Source organism: Desmodus rotundus, chromosome 7 (assembly GCF_022682495.2).
Source record: "Desmodus rotundus isolate HL8 chromosome 7, HLdesRot8A.1, whole genome shotgun sequence".
Lineage (NCBI taxonomy): Eukaryota > Metazoa > Chordata > Mammalia > Chiroptera > Phyllostomidae > Desmodus > Desmodus rotundus.
The window spans coordinates 59463553-59483324 of record NC_071393.1 but is presented as its reverse complement, the minus strand read 5'-3'; the positions used below and the strand labels follow the sequence as shown (position 1 = coordinate 59483324).

The window sequence follows — 19772 nt, the reverse complement described above, 5'->3', positions numbered from 1 at the left end:
CTATCCCCTACTAGCTCAAGGATTACACCCAGTTTCCTTTTATGTCTGAAATATCACTACCTATTCATCCCACTCTGTGGGGGAGCTTTGTCCAGCAGAGCCTCCCAGCCGTTGCAAATAATAATAAGTCTACCAAGTCATGATCTGCTTGGGAAGGAAAGGTGGCCAATCTCTCAAAGGAGAAGGATCTTGAGCCTGTTCCTCAATGGGCTTTTATTGGGTTCATTTTGTACGGGAATACAGGGAAAGCTCATCAATCATTGTCAGGCAGTAATGATCAAACAATAGATAACATTCAAAGAACTCTGAGGGCTTATTCTGAGTCAGGTTCAGATAGCTAAAGGGCCATAAAACTTTGGGAAACAAACTCATTGTGTGCTTGGACCTTTATCAGAAAATTGAGAGCATTCTCAGCAAAGCAGGTTTCACAGGATTTTATGCATTCTTTCTTAGGCCTGATTGCCCTGGGGAACTGTCCGTTCCTGCCCAGGGCTTCACAGCCCTTTGGCATTGTTTCAGACTTAAGTCAGGCAGGGGAAGTAAGGCAGCCAAGAGATGAGCAGAGTTCTTACAGACAGAATGAGGACTCAGGCTCTGTTAAAGCTGAGGGGTAATGGTCCATTACTCCCTTTTTCTATAGTTCCCCAAGTCCTTCCCTGATGGCCCCATCGTAACCATGCCTGTCTTCTGTCGTCCTTCCCTTGAGGAATCTTACCCATCATTGGCTAACCAGTCATCCACCCCAGGGCCAAGCAGGGTGAAGTAAAGGGGGCAGAGGCAGCACCCCAGCAGCAAGGATAAGTTTTGTCTCCTTAGTGGCTTATGGTCCCAAGGTCTTTTACTCAGCCTTAGCCATGGGGGGTTACAAGCTTCTGAAACCAGGCAGAGTGGTTCCCAACACCATTCCAATTACCTAAGATAATTTTCATATTCTTCCAAATATACACTTTTCATCAAAATTTATGACCCTACATTGCCTTGTATTTAGAATGCCTTTCCATGAAAAGTAGTTTTCAGAGCCCCTTATACCTGTATCGGTGAGATCATCTTCCTGTTTGGAGGTCATCTCCCTCTCTGAACTGCTTCAGTTCTTAGACGCTTGTATTGTAATCATTTATGTACATGGACTCATAGGACAGTAAAATGAAGAGAAATATTAGAGCCTTTATAATACAATTTTCTCACTTGTCAGATATGGAAACTTATATCCTCTGAGGTGAAGTGACTGAAATACTGGGTTAGAAGTTCACTTTAACCATCCATGTAAAGAATTAAACCTTTTCTAAACTCAAAATGAGTTTACTGTTGGTACCTGACAACTACTAGTGACAAAATGCTCTCAAGATGGTCTGAATCAAAAAGCTAGTTTTGGAGCCACACCTTCTCAGACGCAGTTTGTGTTTGCATTCCTTTGAGTCATAATGCAATTTTGTATTAATTGGAGATTTCACACTGCTTTTGGAAAATGAGACAATGATGCTACTTTTTTTTCTCAGCTCAATGTAAATGAGTAGAGTTTTTATTACAATAAGTTTAAAAAATTCTACAAGCACGAGTTTTATACATTATTCTTTCTTTGTCTTAGGAGCTTTTAAGGCACTGCAAACATGATATCACTCTATTGACCGATCTAGTCATCTTTTATTTAAAAACCAGAATCCATGGTTGATGAATCCATTTTAACTTCTAATATATATTCTCCCTTTGTGAAAGGACTTGTTATATTCATTCTTTAATTCTCTAGTTTATGTAACATTATTGCTTAAAATACTCATTTTCATGAACAGTTTAAAGAATAAACATTTTTACATAGATTTGTATATGTGAAATAGGTCACATTTTATAATTGCATTGTTCTATATATTTGAATATTTTTGTTTGCTATCAATTGTTGAAAAGTGCTCTGACATGTCCCCTAAAGCAAGGGGCATAAAGGAAAGAATAAACAAATGGGACCTCATCAAAATAAAAAGCTTCTGCAAGGCTAAAGAGAATAGCACCAAATTACAAAGAGAACCAACAGTATGGGAAAACATATTTGCCAATGATACCTCAGACAAGGGCCTGATCTCCAAAATATATAAAGAACTCACACGACTCCACTCCAGGTAGACAAACAACCCAATTAAAAAATGGGCAAAGGACTTGAACAGACACTTCTCCAAGGAAGACATACAGAGGGCCCAGAGATATATGAAAAGATGCTCAGCATCACTAGCCATCAGAGAGATGCAAATTAAAACCACAATGAGGTACCATCTCACACCAGTCAGAGTGGCCAGCATAAACAAATCCACAAACAAATGTTGGAGAGGATGTGGAGAAAAGGGAACCCTAGTACACTGTTGGTGGGAATGCAGACTGGTGAGGCCACTGTGGAAAACAGTATGGAATTTCCTCAGAAAACTAAAAATGGAACTGCCCTTTGACCCAGCAATTCCACTGCTGGGATTATACCCTAAGAACCCTGAAACACCAATCCAAAAGAGCCTGTGCACCCCAATGTTCATAGCAGCACAATTTACAATAGCCAAGTACTGGAAGCAACCTAAGTGTCCATCAGCAAACGAGTGGATCCAAAAACTATGGTATATTTACACAATGTAATTCTATGCAGCAGAAAGAAAAAAGGAGCTTATACCCTTTGCAACAGCATGGATGGAACTGGAGAGCATTATGCTAAGTGAAATAAGCCAGGCGGTGAGGGACAAATACCATATGATCTCACCTTTAACTGGAACATAACCAACAAAAGAAAAAAGCAAACAAAATACCACCAGAGACATTGAGGGGGAGAACAGTCTAGCAGCGGCCAGGGGGGAGTGAGGTGGGGACAGTGGGAAGAGGGGATTGCAGGAACTATTATAAAGGACACATGGACAAAATCGGGGGGGATGGTGAGGGTGGGGGAGGGAGGTCGGTTCAGCCGGGGTGGGGGGAGGGAAGGGGAGAAAAGGCATACAACTGTAATTGAATAACAATAAAAAATAAATTTAAAAAAAAAAGAAAAAGTGCTCTGAAATACTCTAGTTTGGACCTGGATATTTTTCTTCATTGTTCAGTTTTAACTGCATATAATTTGAATAGATATCATTTAGCAATTACAGTTTTATAATGGTCATAAATTCCTGGTAAATTGAATTATTAACCCATTTATCATGTGTAATATTCTTCTTTTTTTTTTGAGTGTACTTACGGTGTACATCTTTTATCTTTCTATTTTTACCATTTACTAACACTAAGAGTGTGATTTTAGTAAGTATTATAGATATTACTTTCTAATGCACTCTAAGTTTTACTTAAACATTCAGCTTACTTATATTTAATGCAATTACTTACCAATCTAGGTTTATATCTCTTGTCTTAAGATTTGTTTATTCTTTGCTCTACTGGATATCTCCCCTCACTTTTTATTTCTTTGTGCTGTCTTTTCTATGAACTCTGCACTTTAATATTTAACTTGTTACTATTATTGTCATGGTTGCGAGAACAGTTAGAAAACATTCTACATGAGAAGTTGATTTAGGGTTATCTTTTTCTACGTAGCTGTTACACATAGTAGAGCTCTGATGAGAGCACCATTTCAGTTGCCATACTCCCAACAACTGGACTGGTGCTGGTGGTGATGGTTCACAGATGAATTTTAAATGTAAGGTTGGAAAACACAGCTTTGATTTTCCTTCTCTATTCAATGGTTTATGAACAGGTGGGTTTTTTGTGGGTGTTTTTGCAGGGATCTGGAAGTTATGCCCAAGGCTTCTAATAGGGAGCCAATGGCTTCTATACTCACACCTGAACTTTCATGTTAGGCCAAAGAATTGTCCTGGAATTTTTGTATGGATTCCCATTTAAAGAGATGTGACTAATGCTGCCATGTGAGCATCCTGAGTCTGTTGTCATCTGTCTTCTTTGAAAGCTGAGTAAGCTGTGCTAACATCTAGAGTGTAAAAAAAAAAAAAGAAAAGAAAGAAAAAGAAAAAAGGCCTTACTAATGATGTTCTAGCAGAGTAGGTACTGCAGCAGTTACCCCATATATTAAAGTATGCATCCTTGATTTATAATAATGTAGTTATAACCATTTCTCAGATAATGTTATGGCCTTAGACCATTTTAACTCCATTCATCCAAGCTTTCTCCTTTTTCTGTTTTTTAAATTATGTATACATTATGCATATTAAAATAGATGCATTTAAATTATGTATATATTTTAAACATTGTTATATTTGTTATTTACACTCATTATTATTTCTTTTGCTCTTTTTTTACTTCCATGCTTCTCTGTGCCTTATTCTGGGATTATTTCCCTTCTTGTGAAGACTGATTTAGTATTTTTTGTAGTAGCAGTTTTTTGGCAGTGAATTATCTCAATTTTTAATTGTTATTTATTAATGCCTATTTTTTGTAGGCAATTTTTTAATCTACTCCATAGGTACAGTATATAGTTTCACTCCAACCAAAGTTTGGTAATAACATTTCCATATATGATCTAATAGTTTACATCTATTTTTGATCTAGTACAGAATTAATATTTTAATAATATTTCTGTTGGATTGATTATTCTGTATTTCTAGAAGAATAAATCCTTGCATCATGAATTAAAAATATGTAGTTTTACATGTATCATGCATGTGTGCTAACAAAATTTCTTTTATCTTGTCCAGCTGTTTTCTTCATTCAACACTAGATGTTTAAGAAAAATTGCTAAGCTATGAGTTACATTCTTTGGTATCATTATGAAGTTCTGCGGTATGAAAATATCAATTCAGTGCAGTAGTTATGCAATTTCTATGCATTGAGCTAGAAGTAGCAGCTTTCATTAGAAGGTTTTCACAGTCAAAACTGTTATTTCTCTACCAATATCTCTAATTCAAAATTCAAGCTGTCTGTTTGCAAATAGAGAAATTGAAACTTGCCAATTATGTTAATCATTAGTTTAAAAATCCCTTGAATGTCTCATGATCTAAAGAACAATAGAAAATTCACTCTTTTATGCCTTGTCTACAACTACATCACATTTCTCTATCATTTTGATTGAAACACAAAGGCATTTTTAAAAGCCATTTTTTAAGTCAGTAAATGGATATTATTAACTTTTAAGGGATTAAGCTGGGTTTTACCACTAAATCAAATTACTTTAAGAGTTCTATAGATTAGGCCCCAGCTGGTGTGGCTTAGTGGATAGAGCACTAGCCTGGGAACCAAAGGTTTGCCAGTTTGATTCCCAATCAAGGCACATGCGTATGTTGCAGGCCAGGTCCCCAATGTGGGGTGCATGAAAAGCAACCATACATTGATGTTTCTCTCCCTCTCTTTCTCCCTCCCTCCCCCTCTCTAAAAAGAAATAAAATCTTTTTAAAAAGTTCTATAGATTAGTAGAAATGAAGGATTATTCTACAGAAGTTTAGATCAACCTTTATTATCGTCTATAATATCTTGCCGTGAAATTTGAGATCCATAACTTTAGTTCATTATGTCACATTCCATAAGATTTTAAGATGTTTTAAGTCCCTAATGTGATACTGTAAAAACTTTAGATTGTTAGTGTTTTCTATAAAGCCAGGATAACATAACAATTTAATAATTGTTAACATTAATGGTATTATTACCTTACTATTTATTACATATAAATGTCACTAGAAAATTACGTTTTATAGCTTTCTTACTATCTTTATAAAAGTATCTTTGACCAAGCAAAATGTAAACATGCAGTTGGATATGATACTTTATTAGCTCAATGCCATCATTAATTTTTAGCTCAAAGTAAATTATTACATATATAAGTGCTATAGATACTTTCATCTTTAATATTTGATGCTTTTCTTAAAGAAAACATGCTTAGAAAAATAATACAAGTTTGAAATAAAACATTATGTATATTTCTCCTTTTTGTTTAAAAATACTTTTGTCTACCTTTCAAGTGTTTCTATAATTGTTGGATCAGTTTTGTTTGATTTTTAATTCTAATATCAGTATAGTAAGTTTCTTCTATTGAATTCAAAATTACACATTATTCATATTTTCAGGGGAATTCTGAGAGCTAATGTATCATTCAGGTTATGCTGTGAAGAGATATTAATATTACATAGTAATAATCTCACATTACCTATATCATAAGTGATGTGACGTGTGCTGGTTCCAATGCATAATATATTTGCTACAATAGAGATATGCATTTAGTACATTTAAGGTTCTGGCATACAGAACCATGAAAGATACTGTGTTTTTCTTCTCCTTGGAGTAGTCATAATCTGCCATTTTCCCCATTATTTTTTAAAAACTCAGATGTAGATTTAGGAGCTGGTGCATGTTAGTAAAGGGATATGTGGATCTGCAGTCCTTTCATCTAGAACTCCCAAACGGTTGGTTGGACTTCTTTTGTAGTTTCTGCACATCTGCAGTGGTATCCTTCAAAAAGGCTAAGGTCAGTCCAAACAACAAGTAAAGTCAAAGAAATTGCTACAATTTATGGAACTTAGTGGCAAGAAAAATAAGCAAGGCTGGTAAAGATGTAGTAATTCCAAAGAAAGAGAGGCTCTGGGAGTATAATATGTGACATTTATTATCTATTAAGGCATTTCCAAACTATTTCTATAGGATGAGAACTAGATAGAAGTTGAAAAGGAAAATTTAGCTGTATCATTCTAGAAATTGGAGAATATACTACTAGAATTCTATGACTTGGTTTTATAAACCAAACCTTGGAGATGCTTATATAAAAATGTTTCTGTTGCATTGTTGGCAAATCATCAACCTCAAAAGCTTTGTCAATTCTACTGTGCTTCAATTCTGCATTTTTAAAATGTCAATCACTCATATAAATGTACAATACTCCCACTGTGTAACAAAATTTGTACTAGACAAATAAAGGTAAAGATACAGTAAAGAAGAATTGGACATTAAGAAGTGAGAAAAAGCACTGAATTTCCTGAGATGTGTGATTTTTTTTTTTTTTAAGCAAAGGCAGGTCAGGAAAATATTTAAGTACAACTCTTTTAAAAAATATTTAAAGTCACATGGCAGCTTTCTATTTATATAAATAAATGTTTTCATCAACAATGAATTTTGAAGGACTAAACATTCTAATTTTGCCTATGGGATAGAAATGAGAAAAGGAGGAAATTTTTGCAACTTTTTCCTACTTTCATCTTAGAAGTAATTGCCTGGGATAAGAAATCATGATTTTCAAATCCTTACAATACACATATTTAGACACAAAATTATAGCTGTGGGGAAGTAGGGTGTTAGTAAGACCATAAGTATAATGGATGTGTGAATTAAACTATAATCATACAACAAATGGTAATCACAGGAAGAAGTAATATTCTTAGGCTGAATAGTGCCAAGACCAGATGGACAACGAGTTAGGTCCAAGTCTATTACAGTTGTTAATACATCTGAAGAAAGAATTATCTGTATCAGAAAGGAAGCATGATGGTGCTACACCAACAGAGGAAGAAAAACATTGAAAAAGTTGTCTTTTGGAGGGCTTTTCTAATCTCTGCCCAAGACTGAGGTTTCTGTACACCAAGAGGTAATTATATCTGATATCAGAAATATACATTCCAAATGTCATGACATATGCAAGTCTGGTGTACTAAACTCCCAATTCCCTCTACTCTGGCTCATACTTACCAAGAGATTCACACATTACAATTTGGTTCTTCTAGTGCCTTGTCAGAACAGACTTTCAGTATTCTTTCACTTTAGAAGGTAGATTTTAAAGTATAAATCAGGGAAATTCAGACAACTAATGTCACTCAAGTTATGCTGTGAAGGGATATTAATATTATAATAGTAATAATTTCATAATACCTGCATCATAAATACATCTGCTAACTGTAATACTATAAAAGTTAGCTTTTTAAGTAGTCCAATAAAAAGTTAGCTTTTAAGAATAGTCCATTCTGGAGCTTGACAATATTAAGTTTATGTACCAATTGAAAACATTAACAATAAACACACAAATGATGATGAAAGAAAATATTCAAATGAAGGTGATATTTTGTATCCTTGTATTACTGCTTCATGTTCAGTATCTGCCCAAATATTATGTGGAAAAATTAAAACCACTTCAGTGTTTTAATAAAGATATGGATTCATATCTTTATTTGTGTTGTGGATTGTAGTCAGGGAATACCATTATATTCAGTAAGAATTTCTACAAGAAAGGATCAAAAGAAAAGCTGTAGTGAGAGGAGGTAAGAGTAACATTTTGTCCCAAGTTATCAAGACTTTTTAATTTTTTAGTACAGTTTTACAGTTTACAAGTAAGTGAATCCTTAGACCATTGATAAAGATTTACAGAAAATCACTAACTAAGCACAGGTACTCCAGTATAAAAAAAAAGTATAATTCTGCATTACCAAAAATTAGACCCACTATGGTTCTTCCTCCTTATTGTTTCACTTGTTTTGGAAGCCTACAATGACTTAATCCCATTCAAAGGAAAATTCTAATTCTCTGAGTACTTTCCCAGCAAAGAAGAAGCTCTAGAAGCTCCCCAGAGGTCTTGAGTGATAAGTGAATATCAATAGATTTATTTAAAAGAAAATATTCTGTATGTGAGAAGTTTACTGAAATATAACCAATTTATCATGTCTTCTCATGTTTATATTAGGATATATAATATCTTACAGACATGATTCTATCTTTGAAAATTATACATGTCTTCACCTTATGGCATGAAAGATAAAGAGGTTGAATTCCAAAATAAAAAAAAAGAACATGAACAATATATCACTAGTCAAATTATTTTTGAACCCATTGATTTTTTATTTTGTTGGCATTAAAAATATTAAATTCTGTAAAAAATCCCCCCTCAGAAATGTTTTTATATAAAGTCTGCAATGCAGAGAGTAACTGACAAGACCTATATGCAGAAATGCAATTAACCACATTATGATTGATTTTCTGTTTTTAGTGAAAATGACAGTTGGTTATGTCTTAAAACTGGAATCATCAGCAGAGATATGCTAATACTTTGACCATGCTCACCAATCCAGCAGAAATGTCATACAGGAGATACAGATACACAAAACAGACTTGATAATTATGCAACTATTTTAGGGCTAATTAACCCCACTCCAGAGGCTAGTTCTTACATGCATTCAATAGCTCCAAAACACATATACTAAGAGATATACAGGCATACTTTGTTTTATTGCACTTTGCATTACTGTGCTTAACAGATACTGCATTTTTCACCAATTGAAGGTTTGTGGCAACCCTTTATTGAGCAAGGCTACCAGCACCATTTTTCAATCAGCATTTGCTCACTTCATGTCTTTTTTACATCTGGTAATTCTTCAAATATTTCAAGCTTTTTAATTATTACTATAGTTGTCATGGTGGTCTGTGATCAGCTAATTTTTGGTGTTACTATTGTCATTGTTTTGGGGCACCATGAAACATACCCAAACATAACACAGTGAATTTAATTGATAAATGTGTATGTTCTGACTGCCCCATATAATGGCAGTTTCCCCATATCCCTTCCTCTCCTCAGGCCTCTCAAGTCCTTGAGACACAAAATATTGAAATTAGGCCAATTAACAATCCTCCAGTGGCCTGTAAGTGTTCAAGTGAAAAGAAGTGTTGCATATCTCTCACATCAAACCAAAGACCAGAGCTAAAACTGATTAAACTTAGTGAGAAAGGATGATGAAAGTCAAGATAAACTGAAAGTTAGGTCTCTTGTGTGAAGCAGTTAGCCACGTTGTGAATGCAAAGGAAAAGTTCTTGAAGGAAATTAAAAGCTACCCCAGTGAACACATGAATGACACAGCCTTATTGCTGATACAGAGAAAGTTTTAGTGGTCTGGATAGATCAAACCGCCTTAAGGTAATCAAACATTTCTTAAGCCAAAGCCTAATCAAGACTAAGGCCCAAGGTCACTTCAATTATACGAAGGCTGAGAGTGGTGAGGAATCTGCAGAAGAAAAGTTGGAAGCTAACAGAGACTGATTTATTAGGTTTCAGGAAAGAACCTATATTTATAACAAAAGTACAAGGTGAAGAACAAGTAGTGATGTAGGAGCTGCAACAAGGTACCCAGAAGATCTAGCTATCATGATTATTGAAGGCAGTTACATTAAAGAACAGATTTTCAATGTAGATGAAATGCCTTATACTGAAGGAACAATATGGCTTGGTCTTTCATAGCTAGAGAGAAGTCAATATGTGGCTTTAAAGCATCAAAGGACAGGCTGACTCTCTTTGTAGGGTTAATAAAGATGGTGACTTTTAATTTGAAGCCAGTGCTCATTTTCCATTCCAAAATTACTAGGAATTCCATTCCAAAATCATACTAAATATACTCTGCCTGTGAAACAATATAGCTTGGATGATAAAACATCGGCTTACAACACAGATTACTAATTGTTTCATGCCCTCTGTTGAAACCTACTGCTCAGGGAAAAAAAAATCATTTAAAAAATATTACTACTCATTGACAGGGCAGCTGGTCACTCAAGAGCTTCTGATGGAGATGTATGATGAAGTTAATGTTGTTTACATGCCTGTTAACAAAACATCCATTCTGCAGACATTGCATCAAGTACTAATTTTGACGTCCAGGTCTTATTATGTTAACAAATTTACATTTTTAAGTCTGTAGTTGCCATAGATAGTGATTCCTCTGATGGATCTGGGAAAAGTAAGTTGAAAACCTGGAAAAGATTCATCACTCTAGATGCCATTAAGAATATTCATGATTCATAGAAAGAGGTCAAAATATCAACAATAAAAAGAGTTTAGGACTTCTGGTCAATATGGAGGTGTAGGTATACACTTTGCCTCCTCGCACAACCAAAAGAAGGACAACAACAAATTTACAAACAAAAAATAACCATAACTACCAGAAAATCAAACTGTATGGAAGTCAAACAACCAAGTTGTTGAAACAGAAACATTCACCCAGACTGGTAAGAGAGGTAGAGGTGGGCACCCAGGGCAGAGAGGACTCCCAGCAAGGCATTGGCTGGCAGACTGGGTGGTCCCACATTTGTGTATGGAAAAATCAGGAGGAACAACTGGGGAGCGAGACAGACTGCATAACCTAGGTTTCCAGTAGGGGAAAGAAAGCCTCAAAACCTCTGGCTGTAAAATTCTATGGAGGTTGTCATGGTGGGAGAAGCTCTCAGCCTCACAGGAGAGTTCACTGGAGAGACCCACAGGGTCCTAGAACATACACAAACACACCCACCAGGATATCAGCACCAAAACAGCCCAATTTGCTTGTGGGTAGCAGGGGAAGTGACTGAAAGCTGGTTGAGAGCCCAGCAAGCTGCATTGTTCCCTCTTGGAACCCTCCCCCACATACAGCACCACAACACAGCAATCTGGGTTGCCCTGACCTAGGGCTCCCCCCCTTACAATGTAACAGGTGGCTGAGACAGAGAAATATGTGTGGCCCAAATGAAAGAACAGATCAAAGCTCCAGCAAAAATACAACTAAGAATGAAGAAATAGCCAACCTATCAGATGCAGAGTTCAAAACACTAGTAATCAGGATGTTCACAGAATTGGTTGAGTATGGTCACAAAATAGAGGAAGAAGTGAAGACTATGCAAAGTGAAATAAAGGAAAATGTACAGGGAACCAACAGTGAAGGGAAGGAAACTGGGACTCAGATCAATGATTTGGAGCACAAGGAAGAAATAAACATTCAATCAGAGCAGAATGAAGAAAAAATAATTTAAAAAAATGAGGAGAGGCTTAGGAACCTTTGGGACAACTTTAAACGTTCCAACATCCAAATCATTGGGGTGCCAGAAGGAGAAGAGGAAGAGCAAGAAATTGAAAACATAGCCACAGGGGAGTGGGCAGGGGATAGTTGGGAGAAGGGTCTATAGAAGCTACTATAAAGGACACAAGGACAAAATCAAAGGGGAGGGTAGAGGTGGGGGTGGGAGGTGGGACTGGCTGGGGTGGGGTGGAGGGAAGGGGAGAAAATGCAGACAATTGTAACTGAATAAAAATTAATTAATTAAAAAAAAGAAAACATAATGAAGGAGAACTTCCCCAATCTAGTGAAGGAAATAGACTTCCAGGAAGTCCAGGAATCCCAGAGAGTCCCAAAAAAGTTGAACCCAAGGAAGCAAACACCAAGGCACATCATAATTAAGTTACTCAAGTTTAAAGAGGAGAGATCTTCTAAACAGCAAGAGAAAAGGAGACAGTTACCTACAAAGGAGTTCCCATAAAACTATCATCTGATTTCTCAAAAGAAAACTTGTAGGCAAGAAGGGGCTGGAAAGAAGTATTGGAAGTCATGAAAGGCAAGGACCTACACTGAAGATGACTCTATCCAGCAAAGCTATCATTTAGAATGGAAGGGCAGATAAAGTGCTTCCCAGATAAGGTCAAGTTAAAGGAGTTCATCATTACCAAGCACTTATTATATGAAATGTTAAAGGAATTTATCTAAGAAAAGTAAGATGACCAAAAATATGAACAGTAAAATGACAACAAACTCACAAATGTCAACAACTGAACCTAAAACCAAAAATAAAAACAGAAACTAAGCAAACAATTAGAACAGGAAAAAATCACAGAAGTGATTACATGGAGGGTTATCAGCAAGGAGGGGGAGGGAGAATGGGGGGAAAGGTACAGGGAATAAGAAGCATAAATGGTAGGTACAAAATAGACAGGAAAGGTTAAGAATAGTATGGGAAATGGAGAAGCCAAAGACCTTATATATACGACCCATGACCATGAACTAAGGTGGGGGAATGATGGAGGAAAGGTGAGTGCAGGGCAGAGGGGAATAAAGGGGAGAAAACAATGGGACAACTGTAATAGCATAATCAGTAAAATATTTTTTAAAGGGAAAAAACCAAAACAAGAGTTTGTAAGAAGTTGATTCCATTCCTCATAGATGACTTTGAGGGGTTCAGGAGTTCAGTGCAGGAAGTAACTACAGATGTGGTGAAAATAACATGAGTACCAGAATTAGAAGTGGAGCCTAAATATGTGACTGTATTGCTACAATCCCATGATAAAACTTACACTGATGAAGAGTTGCTTCTTATGGATGAGCAAAGAAAGTAGCTTCTTGAGATAGAATTTATTCCTAGTGAAGATGTTGCGAAGATCATTGAAATGACAAGAAAAGGTTTAGAATATTACATAAGCTTACTTCATAAAGCATTGGCAGGGTCTGAGAGGATTGACTCCAACCTTGAAAAAAGTTCTATTGTGGCTAACATACTATCAGACAGCATTGCATGCTACAGATACATGGCTTGTGAAAGAGTCAATTGATGTGGCAAATTTCAGTGATGTCTTATTCTTAGAAGTTGCTGCATCAACCCCAACCTTAAGCAACCACCACCCTGATCAGTCAACAGTCATCAACATTGAGGCAAGTCCCTCCACCAACAGCAAGAATACAACTTGCTGAAGGCTCAGACGATGGTTAGCATATGTTATCAATAAAGTATTTTTAATTAAGATATATGCATTTGCATACTTAGTAAAGACTGTATAATGTAAACATAACTTTTATGTGCATTGGAAAATTAAAATATCTGTGTGACTTGCTTTATTACAACATCCACTTTGCTGTGGTGGTTTAGATTTGAATGCGGCCTGTTTTTGTGGTATGCCTGTAGTGGGCTCCATTTTAACTCAAGCTTTGTAAACACATTTTGGATTTATACAGGTTTTGAGGCAGAACAGAGGCATATCCATGATTCTTCAAAATTTGAACAACTATGTGGGCAGTAGTCAGGAATTCAAGAGACATTTACATAAAAAGAAATAGGACAAGGTAGAGATATGAAGGATGCTGGACCCACCAAAGGCAAAGAAACTTGTTAAGAACTAGTTAGTTTGCCAGTTTGACCAAGTGTGCGGTGATGAGGGCTTGAGTGGCAGTCATTGTGGGGAACTGTGGAATTAGCCTGGGAAATTAGGACATTGGCAGTCAGAGTACCTATGTGAAAGGATGAAAACTACAGGAAAAATTGTGTTTGCCTCAGTATCTTTTCATGAGCCAGAGGCCAGCACCTGGACAATGAATGGATTCTCAGTCTCATTTCAACTAAAAATGATGTATTTGGCTAAGAAAAAGTTAAAGGGCATTTCAGGTTATTGATAAACCAAAGCAAACTGGAGATCATGGATTTGCAGAGACAGATGCAATGATTTTCCCTATGATTTTCCAAAGCATAGACAAAAAAATAAAATTGATCATAAGACTTATCCAGCAACTATATAACAGAGCTGAAATAATTGATAATATAATTATTAATGGAATGTCTCACTCCCCACCCACCATGACACTAAAGTCCCTGGTGAACTATTGATTCTCAATAGACTTTTACCATCCAGCATTTGATTAAATGTTAAAATGCATCAAAATCACCTGGTGGCAAATGTAATGTAGTCAGTCTAACTAGCAATTTGGTCAGTGTAGGAGGATATTCTCATCATTTATTGAACTTTTAATTTCATTATATAGTCACTGCTGGATGGTTCCATGTATGTTAAAGAAATGGCATGAGAGAGAAAAGTGAAAAGGTTTAGCTATAACTATTTTCTCTATTTGGCTTTGCTAACCATTAATATTGCAGAGTTTGAAATCTATTTTTGAAAAGATTTAACTAAACTTTAAGAATGTTCTGAACAGTATTTTTGGGGACCAGTTTCAAATGATGGATAGCTTTGTAAGGATAAACTTTTAAATTATGAAGTGTGTCCTTGGGAAGATTCATTTTGAGAAAATGCTACCTTTTAATCAAATTTCCCTATTCAATAGTTCATGAATATAAATAATTTTGTGAATCACTGGATGAAAATAAAGCTTTCCAAAACTAAACCATGATAAAATTAATTGTATTTTAAATGTTTTTAATGTGTGATGTTTCTCTTTTATGGAGTAAATACCATTTAATTTACAAAAAATAGTAATAATTTAAAGGTCATAGACTCTACTTTTTTTCCCTCTTTGACACTTTTGTGCATTCATCTCACCGTCATGTTTACCTCATGTATTCAGTAATATAAATTCCTTGGCATTTAGCTGGATCTTTTTTTCCCCTCGTGGCTTGAAGTTCTTTCCCTTTTCTAATTAGATTGACCTTTTGGTTCACTTGAATGCCCTCAACCTGACAAAGAGTAACTGTTCTCTTCTACGGCAACCAGAAATGAACAGCAAAAGATTGAAAACATTGACATAAAATGAAAATTTTTGATACAGCATTCTGGGTGTTATAATCATTATTTTTTATAGTCACTAACATAGAGAAATACTCAGCTCTTCACAATTATCAGAGCTGTAATGTGATGAGCTGCTTCTCATCTTCCCGAGTGGACACTTTTATAGTGCTCCTTAAAACTAATGTCTCTAAAGTGTTTTTAAATGTCTAGTAACAGCTGACCTGACTTATCTTTCTAAAACCCAATGAGTAGTATTGAAGAAATAAAGTGTGACCTGTTCTCATTGTCGTTCAGTCATTGTGTGTATATCATACGTGGACACGCATACACACACATCTCTTCTTTTTGTAAAAGTAAATTTTAAAGAACATTTAGACTTATAGATATTTGTTGAGGTTGAATCCACACATCAATTATCCAACAAACTATAAAATTCAAATATTTATTACATAAATTTTCACACATGACTCATAGACTATAAGTCATATAAAATTATCAGACTAGGTAATAACCAAACTATTTTGACTAGTGCATATGTGTCAAAGCTTAAGACAGAGTAGGTAAGAAATTACTCTGAAAACTTTTTGAATGCAATATAGCTATAATAATATTAATACAAATTACTGATAATATTTTAAGATATCACTTTTCAATCCTCCAAAGAAAAAAGATCCATTTGTTTTAATTTTTTATTGTTGTTCATGTATAGTTGTCTCCATTCATTTTTAACATGTATAAGATTAGTAATGAACTGACTGATATCCACTCAGTTATTTCTGAGTTACCAATTGACAATTTAAGTAGTTGCTTGTTCAGCTTGGCCTGAACACAGGAAAATATGATAACTGAATCTTAAGATAGGTAAAGCAATTATAAAAGAATACTAATGTAAGACATTTTGTCCAAATTTCTAGGCCTTATCAAATTATATAGAACTAAAGATGGAATAGATATCAGACAACTAGAGAAGCAATCTATTTAAAAGAGTGAATGTAAAGACTGATATTAGAAAAATCCTATGTATAAGAAAATTAATATAATTATATTGCAAGCTCCATTTTAAAGAGCTCTGTGAAGCCACAAAAATAATGTCCATGAATACTAATGACATGGAAAACTATTCATAATTTTTTTTGAATGAATAGAATATCAGTAAACACAGCAATATGGTAAGGCCTGTGTGTGAGTGTTCATGTATAAAGACATAAATGATTCAGTCATTTATTTTCCTATAATTTATAACTTGAATGTATGAAACAAGTTTAAATGCTTAGGGATTAGTGTTGATATCATGAATAGTTTTGATTGTACAGAATTATAAATCCCAAATTATTCTAGCTCTGGAAAAAAAATTTGAATAGGTTACGTAGATTTCTGAATGGCTTTGTGCTTTATAAATAGAAGCATTAATGAATCTGTGTAAAGTAAGGTAGGATACTGCATTCTCACAAAAGTTCAGTGTTACAGTGTAATAATAATAATAATTTTATTAATAACAATATCAGTAACCACAACAAAAATATGTGCTTGATTGCTTTATAGGTTGTGCAAGATGTTTACTAATGATGCCAAGATAATTTTGTTGAGCTACTGAGACAATTCAATGGAGAAAGGATTGTCTTTTTAAGATGTGATGCTAAGACAACCAGATATTTACATGAAGAAAGATGAATTCATACCTTTATCCTACACTATACACAAAAAAATAACTCAAAGGAATAATTGAACTGGAAAATAGAGCTGAAACTAGAAAATTCTTGGAAGAAAACAGGAGAAAATTTTTGTGAACTGGAGGTAAGCAAATATTTCTTAGCCCCAACAACAAAACTTTAACCCATGAGGAAAAGAAAAGTTCAATTGGATTTTATGAAAATTAACAACTCTTGCATTGTACACAGTGACACAATGAGAAAACAAACCAGAGACTTGGAGAAAATATTTTCTTTTTTTTATTTTTTATTTTTATTTTTAAAAAATTTTTATTGTTATTCAATTACAGTTATATGCCTTTTCTCCCCATCCCTCCACCCCACCCCAGCTAAACCCACCTCCCTCCCCCACCTCCACCCTCCCCCTTGATTTTGTCCATGTGTCCTTTATAGTAGTTCCTGAAAACCTTCTCCCCGCTGTCCCTTCCCCCCCCCTCACCTCTGGCTATTGTTAGATTGTTCTTAACTTCAATGTCTCTGGTTATATTTTGTTTGCTTTTTTCTTCTGTTGATTATGTTCCAGTTAAAGGTGAGATCATATGGTATTTGTCCCTCACCACCTGGCTTATTTCACTTAGCATAATGCTCTCCAGTTCCATCCATGCTGTTGCAAAGCATATAAGCTCCTTCTTTCTCTCTGCTGCGTAGAATTCTATTGGTAAAAGACCTGTACTCAGAAAACTACACAACACTGAATAAAGAAATTAAGGAAGACACAAACAAAGGGAAAATATTTTCAAATCATTTATTTCATAAAGGACATGTATCTTGGTAAATTAAATAACCCTTTCAATTCAATAATATGACAAATAACCCAGTATAAAAATTTAAAGATTTAAAAATTCAAAGATTTTAATAGATATTATACCGGAAAAGTTATTCAAATAATAAACAAGGGCATCAAAATGGCCAACACCCTTACTTATTAGGGAAACGTAAACTAAAACCACAATGAGATACCACTTGACAAATATTGGCCAGATTGTGAAGAACTAGAATTGTAAGCCTTTCTTTAAGGGAACTTCAAATGTGTCAGTCACTTTGGAGCAGAAGTTGACAATATCATAAAAAAGGTAAACAAATTTATCATATAAGACAGCAATTCCATCTAGGTATTTACCCAAGGAAAATGAAATCATACATTAATATAAAGTCTTGTATGTCAGTTTTCATAGCAACATTATTCATAATCAGAAACTGGAAAAATCTGAATGTATTCATGATTTATAAAGGTATAGTCTGACAATAACAACATAGTGGTGGCATATGAAGCTATATATACACAGCTTTTTGTATACTATTGAAACTAGGTTGTTATTAATTCTAATGTGATTGTTACAATGTTAATATAATTCTCAAGGTAACCACTAAGAAAGTAACTAAAGACTATACAGTAAATGAAATGATAAGGGAATCAAAATGGTATACACAGAAAACACAATTAAACAAACAAACAAAATCATTAATTGAGGAAATGAATAACAAAAAAAGATTTAAGATATAACAGTCTGCATTTCCACCAACAGTGCACTAGGGTTCCCTTTTCTCCACATCCTCACCAGGACTTGTTTGTTGATTACTAATGATGGCCATTCTGACTGGTGTGCAGTGGAATTTCCTTGTGGTTTTAATTTGCATCTCTCTGATGGTTAGTGATGTTGAGCATCCTTTCATATGCCTGTGGGCCCTCTGTATGTCCTCCTTGGAGAAGTGTCTGATCAGGTCCTTAGCCAATTTTTAGATTAGATTCTTTGTCTTCCTGGTATTGAGTCACATGAGTTCTTTATATATTTTGGAGATTATACCCTTGGTCAGTATATTATTGACAAATATATCTTCCCATATGGTTGGTTACTTTTTCATTTTGATGATAGCGTCTTTAGTTATGCAGAAGATTTTTAATTTGATATAATCCTGTTTGTTTATTATTTCCTTTTTTCCCCTTGCCCTAGGAGATATGTTGGCAAAAATATTGTGGCATGGGATATCTGAAATTTTACTGCCTATGTTTTCCTCTAGCACTTTTATGGTGTCATAACTTATATTTACATCTTTTATCCATTTTGAGTTTATTTCTGTGTATGGTGTGAGTTGGTGGTCTAGTTAATTTTTTTTTTTTTTTGCAAGTACCAGTCCAGTTCTCCCAACACCATTTATTGAAGAGACTATTTTTACTCCATTATCTGCTCATGCTCCCTTTGTCAAATATGAATTTACCACAGAGACATGGGTTTATTTCTGGGCTCACTGTTCTGTTCCATTGATCTATGTGTCTGTTCTTATGCCCATACCAGACCATTTTGATACAGTGGCCTTGTAGTTGAGTTTGATATCAGGTATTGTATTGTGATTTCCTCCTACTTTGTTCTTCTTTCTCAAGATTGTTGAGGCTTTTGGGGGTCTTTTTTGCTTCCATATAAATTTTTGTGGTATTTGTTTTAGGTCTGTGAAATATAGCATTAGTATTTTAATAGGAATTGTACTGAATCTATAGATTGCTTTGGGTAGTATGGACATTTTTATGATGTTAATTCTTCCAATCCATGAACACAGTATATGCTTTCCATTTATTTGTATCTTCCTCAGTTTCATTCTTCAGTATTATATAGTTTTTTTGAGTACAGGTCTTTTACCTCCTGGGTTAATTTTATTTTGGGGTACTTTATTATTATTTTTTGTTGCTATGGTAAATGGGATTTTTTCTTAGTTTCTCTTTCTGGTAGTTCATTGTTGGTATACAAAAATGCCATTGATTCCTGAATATTGACTTTGTATCCCTCTATTTTGCCAGAATTACTTAGTAGGTCAAGTAGTTTCCCTGTGGGGTCTACAGGGTTTTCTAGGTACACAATCATGTTGTCTGCAAATAATGACAGTTTTACTTTCTCCTTTCCAAT

General features: G+C 34.8%; 1 pseudogene; it reads left to right on the top strand.

The window, feature by feature from the left end:
- Positions 1 to 676: 676 nt before the first annotated feature.
- Positions 677 to 13425, top strand: LOC139441081 (tigger transposable element-derived protein 1-like; annotated as a pseudogene).
- Positions 13426 to 19772: the final 6347 nt, after the last annotated feature.